The sequence below is a fragment of the Lissotriton helveticus genome, chromosome 5_1, assembly GCF_964261635.1.
Source record: "Lissotriton helveticus chromosome 5_1, aLisHel1.1, whole genome shotgun sequence".
Classification (NCBI taxonomy): domain Eukaryota; kingdom Metazoa; phylum Chordata; class Amphibia; order Caudata; family Salamandridae; genus Lissotriton; species Lissotriton helveticus.
In genome coordinates this window covers 97,121,458-97,128,369 of record NC_136065.1, presented here as the reverse complement: position 1 = coordinate 97,128,369, position 6,912 = coordinate 97,121,458, and positions in this window count along the sequence as shown.

The following is a 6,912-nucleotide window of genomic DNA, read 5'->3' as shown; positions in this document are numbered from 1 at the left end:
TTATGCATTTGAAAGTGCAGGATGTATACCAAAGAGGTGTTGTTGCTTTTTATGTAATAGGCTCAAGACTGTGAGTATTAGTAGAATGGTGAAGATGCAGCAAACAAGTGTGGTGTAAAAGATGCTGACACAAGGTGTTATTAATTAGGCTTCTTTTTTTACGTTTCTAGAGGTACAGTTGAAGTATGCCGCATAATTGTTGATGTTTGCTTGAAATTGGAAGATTGTTCTATGAATTTTTAAGGTTTGAATAGTGTTGTGGTACCAACATATTCATGTATGGTTTTAGTTATATGGTGACACGTTTACTAAAGGTATGTGAATGTTTCCTACTTTGTATTTGGGTAGGTGTAATATTATAAGAAGTTGTAAAATGGTTAAGCAGTAGCCTGAAAGTGAGGTTTGAGATGTTTGTAGAGATGTTATTTATTGGAGTAATTTGTATGATGTGAAGAAAGTTATATTTCATATATACCGCATAATTTTCAGTGTCTGTTTGAAAATTGAAGTATACTCTGTGAAGTTGTGAGCTGTGCATGGTGTTGTGACTGAGATATGTGTCTACTTGCTCATTCTCCTATATGATCACCCAGGTACTAGATCTGCACTACTATAATCACTCAGGAAGTACCTCAGTGCTTCTGTAATCACCCAGCCAGTACTCATGCACTTTTAAAATCTCCCACTCACTTTTTATGTATTCCAGTAATCCTCTAGATATTACCCCTGATGGCATGCAATCACCCAGGCACGAGTTATGTACTACCCCTATAGTTATGCAATCATGCAGGCTGTACCTATGCAGTCATGTAATAACCCATACACTATCCTTGCAGTCATAGAATCACCCAGGCCCTTCTGTTGCATTCATCTATTTACCTATGTATTACTCAAAACTCATCTATGCCTTCAGGTGCTATTTATACATTTATCTATGCACTAAACATGTATGTTTGTACTCCTGCAATTAGCCAGTCACTATCCATCTTTTCCTGCAATTATCTAGTGACTACCCTTGCACTTATACAATCACCCAACCCATGGAGTTTTGGAATCACTCTGGCAGATCTATTACAAGTCTCAGTTTCTAGGTTTCACTATATTCTAAAAATATTGTATACCTATTGTTTTAGATTTGAAAAGGTAGAGACGTATATATGCACGCTTTTAACAATATGGAAAGATTTACCAGCCCATCTCTCTCCTCCCTTTCGCTACCAAGGTCACCGAGAGACTCGTGAACGTCTAGCTGACCACTTTCATCGAAGAGCACTCCATCCTTGATGCCTCCCAGTCTGGATTCCGCAGCGACCACAGTACCGAAACCGCCCTTCTCGCCGCCACCGATGACATCCGCATGCGACTCGACCAGGGTCACACTGCGGCCCTCATCCTTCTAGACCTCTCCGCAGCTTTCGACACTGTTTCCCACCGCACACTCACAGCCAGACATCACGACGTGGGGATACAAGGAGCCGCCCTCAACTGGATCCAATCCTTTCTCGTTGGCAGAACCCAGAGGATCAGACTCCCGCCCTTCATCTCCAAACCCACTGATATTGACTGCGGAGTACCCCAGGGTTCTTCGCGCAGTCCCACGCTCTTCAACATCTGCATGGCCCCCCTCGCCGCCATCGTAAGACAGCATGGGCTCAGCATTGTATCCTACGCCGATGACACCCAGCTCATCCTCTCACTCACGAAGAAACCCAAAGACACCAGACTCCGCTTACAGGAAGGAATGGAGAATGTGGCAGCCTGGATGAAGGATAGCTGTCTGAAGTTCAACTCAGAGAAAACTGAGGTCCTCATCCTCGGACATTGCACGTCCACCTGGGACACCACTTGGTGGCCCTCGGCCCTCTGGAACCCTCCCATCCCTAAGGACCACGCACAAAACCTCAGCATCATCCTTGACTCCTCCCTCTCCATGAACCGCCAGATCAACACTGTCACTTCCACCAGCTTCAACTGCCTGCACATCCTCCGCAAGACCCTCAAATGGATCCCCCCGACTGCAGATAGACTGTCACCCACGCACTCATAACCAGCAGATTGGACCACGGCAGTGCCTTATACACTGGAATCAACAGAGGTCTACTACACAGACTCCAGACGATCCAGAATGCAGCCGCCAGACTCCTCCTGGGGACTCTGCGCCACAAACACATGACCCAACACCTGCGAGTGCTCCACTGGCTTCCCGTCGAGAAGAGGGTTACCTTCAAACTCCTCCTCACCCACGCCTATAAAGCCCTCAACAACATTGGACCCAAATACCTCAACGAGAGAGTTTCCTTCCACGTACCCAAAAGGAACCTCCGCTCCGCTGACCTCTCCCTGGCAGAAGTTCCTCGCATCCGCAGAACTAGAACAGGCAGGAGAGCCTTCTCCTACATTGCAGCCAAGACCTGGAACGAGCTCGCCGTGCACATCAGATGCTCCCCAACTATGCGGACCTTCAGGAAGGACCTCAAGACCTGGCTCTTCGAATGATCCGGGGTGGCAACTGATCCGGAACTGCCCCTTCCCCAGCGCCTTGAGACCCTCACTGGTGAGTAGTGCGCTTTACAAACACTTGATTGATTGATTTATAGTTGAATCATGTAATACTGTGCTGCTTTATATTTGGTTAGGCCCAACACTCATGCCGTCAGAAAAGCACCTAAGTACTACCCATGCAGTCTTCAAATGGTCCAGGCACTACATATTTACTACTGTAATCACTCAGGCATTCCTGCTGCAGTCATGCAATCTTCTAGGCACTACCTATGCACTCATGCAATCACTAATGTATTACTCATGCACTTTTTCAATCACGTAGCCACTACTCATGCACTTATATAATCACCCAGGCACCACTGTTGCACTCCTTTAATCACGGAGGAGCTATCCTTGTACTTATGTAATCACTCAGCCAGTAGTGATGCTGTTATGAATTCACCCAGGCACCAACTTTACACTTATTTATTTACTAAGGCTCTACCTCAGTAGACCTGCAATCACCCAAGAAGTAGCCATGCACTTATAAAAATCACCTACTCACTCTTTATGTATTCCAGTAATGACCCTGATATTACCCCTGCAGTCATGCAATCACCCAGGCACTAGTTATGTCCTACCCCTACAGTCATGTAGTCATGCAGGCTGTACCTGTGCATTCATGTAATAACCCACACACTACCCTTGCAGTCACAGAATCACCCAGGCCCTTCTGTTGCATTCATCTATTCACCTAGGCACTATTCAATGTCTCATCTATGCCTTCAGGTGCTATTTATACTCTTATCCATGCACTCAACATATATGTTTGTACTCATGGAATTAGCCAGTCACTATCCATCTTTTCCCTCATACATCTTTTCTATCATACAATCACCCTAGCGCTATCCATGGAGTTATGCAATCACTTAGCAGATCTATTATATGTCTCAGTTTATAGGTTTCACTAGATTCCTGAAATATTGTATGCATATTTCTGTTAGATTTGATGATGATTTGAAAAGGTATATATATATATATATATATTCACTGAAAAAACCATAGGTTATAGACCATATATAGTTAGGAATTAGCATTTAAAAAACCTTATTTTACTCACACAAAACCATTGAAATTCCATATATAGTTAGTTGCACTAACTATATATCGCGCACCCGCAATCCACTGCTGATGATGTCACATATTACATCATTCATGACATGGTCAGTGACATCACTGATGACATCACTGATGACATCTCAAATGACATCACTGATGACATCACTGATGACAACATCCAGTGACTGTATGTTTCTGTAAAGTTAAAATATGTCTTACATATTGAAGAATGAGTGGATGTATAAGTGTCTGGATGAAGGATTTAGTAGGTGCATGACTGACTGTATGAGTGAGTGATTAAATGTGTCTCACTGAGTGCATGGGTTAGTGACTAAACTGTTTTAATTTGTGCATCATTGTGTCTGTTGTTCTGTAATCTGCTGCATGTGTTGATCATTAGCTATATGACTAACTATATGGGTTATTGATTGGTTGCCCAAGTATTTGTATGGGAGACTGAGTGTGTGTGTGGGTGGCTGGGAGGTGTATGACTCTGTGCATAGATGTGTGAGCAGTTGATTCACTAGATGTATGGGTTCAAAAGTGCACGTGGAAACAGCTGTATGGGCGGTTGACTGTGTGCATGAGTGTATTGGTGAGTGAATGGATATCTCAGTGCTACATGTCAAAGTAAGTACATATGTAAAACACAGTACATGTGAGAGTTGACATATATAAATAACTGTGCATAAGAGCCAGTGAATGTGTGAGTGGCTGTATGGATCATTGTGAACTTGTATCAGGGATTGTATAAGAGAGTAAATATGTGTTAGTATATGTTTCAATAAGTAAGGTGAGTATAACTATATAGTTGAGGAAATGGAGGTGTGATTGATTCTTTGCAAGACTGACTAGGTGTGTGAGTAACTCCATGGATGAGTGACAGTCTGTGAGTGTCTGTTTACACTGAGTGTATCTAAGGTTATATTAGAGTCTGAAGAGGTTCATCGTATCATCACATGAATGATGTCATCAGTGATGTGATCAGTAATGTCAAATGAGATGTCATCAGTGATGTCATCAGTGATGTCATTTGAGATGTCATCGGTGATGTCATCAGTGATGTCATTTGAGATGTCATCAGTGATGTCATCAGTGATGTCACTGACCATGTCATGAATGATGTAATATGTGACATCATCAGCAGTGGATTGCGGGTGCGCGATATATAGTTAGTGCAACTAACTATATATGGAATTTCAATGGTTTTGTGTGAGTAAAATAAGGTTTTTTAAATGCTAATTCCTAACTATATATGGTCTATAACCTATGGTTTTTTCAGTGAATTTTCAAGGTTTTGTAAATGCTAATTCCTAACTATATATGGTCTATAACCTATGGTTTTTTCAGTGAATTTCAATGGTTTTTTAATAGCAAATATCATAAGCTGTCGAATGTCAAGTACGTGGTAAGTGTATGCACACTGATCTGCTTTGAATGGTGCCCCCCCCCTCATTTCTATTAGGAGTACTCTCTCTTTGCAGATAGTGAAAGGTAGTTAACGCAGGCCTTTGCCCCCGTTGTAATACGTCGTGCCTGCTTCTCTCTCCATTTGATTGATTGTTATCCAAGCATTTACTGTTTTAGAATTGGTTCTCTTTGGTTCATTCTCTATTTACAAACAAACACAGAGTCGCAATACTCTGTTTAGTCTTTGCAGATAACGAAAAATCGTGTAAAAAAAAAAGAAAAGGAATCGAGCAAAATCAGTAGGCCACTAATGGGATCTCTTTTTGACCTCGCTAAAATAGAAACATTAGGAACAACCCCTCATGACAAATACAAAACTAGTGAGATGAACTGAACTCCACACAATGATGGCTGCAAAACAGCTCGGCTCCGCCACCCACCCCGCCCAAAATAACGATAAAGAGCGGCTGCCATGATTGGTTGCGGAATGGCCACGACGGAGCTACGAAATGGTGGTGCTCTCATGCTAACCCCAGCTTCAGTCTGAAACATCCAGAAACACTGTAGACTACCAATTCGATCAGTTCCGGTAGCGCCCCAATGTAACCCGGTAGAGAAGAACTAGCCCTCCCCTCTTTGACTGATGGTTCTTGTTGCCTGTCCCTTCTGTTGTCATTTAACAGAACTATTTAGCCTGCTGAAAGGGGTTGTGTTCCGACCGCTGGTTGGTGGAGACATTTTGACTATATTCTGGACCTGCGTTGTCGCGTAATGCGTCATATGACGCGCCGCGTTAGCGCATCCGGAAGTCATCCGGGGCGCGACGCGCAGCGCGTAACGTAAGCATAACAAGTCATGTGACTTGTTAATAAAACTTTTCATTGGTTCATTTTACTTTTCTTATTCTAATGATGAAAGGCTTGGTCATATGACCTAAAAATTACGCTTTTTATTACTTCCGAACATTATTTTTTCTTAAATATATGTTATAATGTTCCAGGCTAATGTACTTTCCCGGAAAATTTACAACTGTCCTGCAAGTAAAATATATTCTTTTTTCGAGAAAAAGAGCGTTTCTTCGTCCCATGACGGAGCCGTTGAGCAAAAGAGGGTCGACCTGCTGTCTTAGTCGCCGATACGCCTGAATATGAGATTCTTATCGATCACTTTATGTTGCAGGAGTAGAAAACACAACAGCCCTTGACCATTTATCTTTACTGCGTTCCTGCGTATTATACCTTTTACCCTTCATGTAATTGGTCTGCTTTATTTCACTTGCCTTTTAATGATTCTAAAACAGTGACTATTATTAAAAACGTTACCAATGTATATACTACTACCATGTTTTCTTTTAAAAACCTTTATTGTGAAAATTTCATTATACAAATACGAGCCTATAACCCCGTGGGCCGGCCACGGAGCAAACTGTAATCGTATATGATGAGTAGACATTTACACTGTAGAGGAACGTAACGGGCGGGCCATTAGGTTGCAAGAACTAAGGTGTCTAACAGTTGCGGAATCGGTGGACGTACATTTTATAATTAAAATACGACAGGGCCAGTTACAATAAAATTATCTAGATATACATTTGCGGGCAAGTACCATGGGTGACGTTAATTCGAACTTTCAATAGTACAGTAATCAATAACACATCTGAACTTAATATCAATAGGGATGTCGAAATATTCAATCAATTCTCGTCCCCGCCCGCCATATGCTTCAAAACTGCATACGTATCTCGTGATTTCAAGGTTCTGCAACCAGTACACAACAAGGAGTTACGAGTCCCATTTATTCCGGCGCCATTTTGGGCGAGGACGGGCAGGTCCAGGATATAGTCAAAATGTCTCTACCAACCATCGACTATGATGATGTTCATATGCTGTATTTATTAGAGTA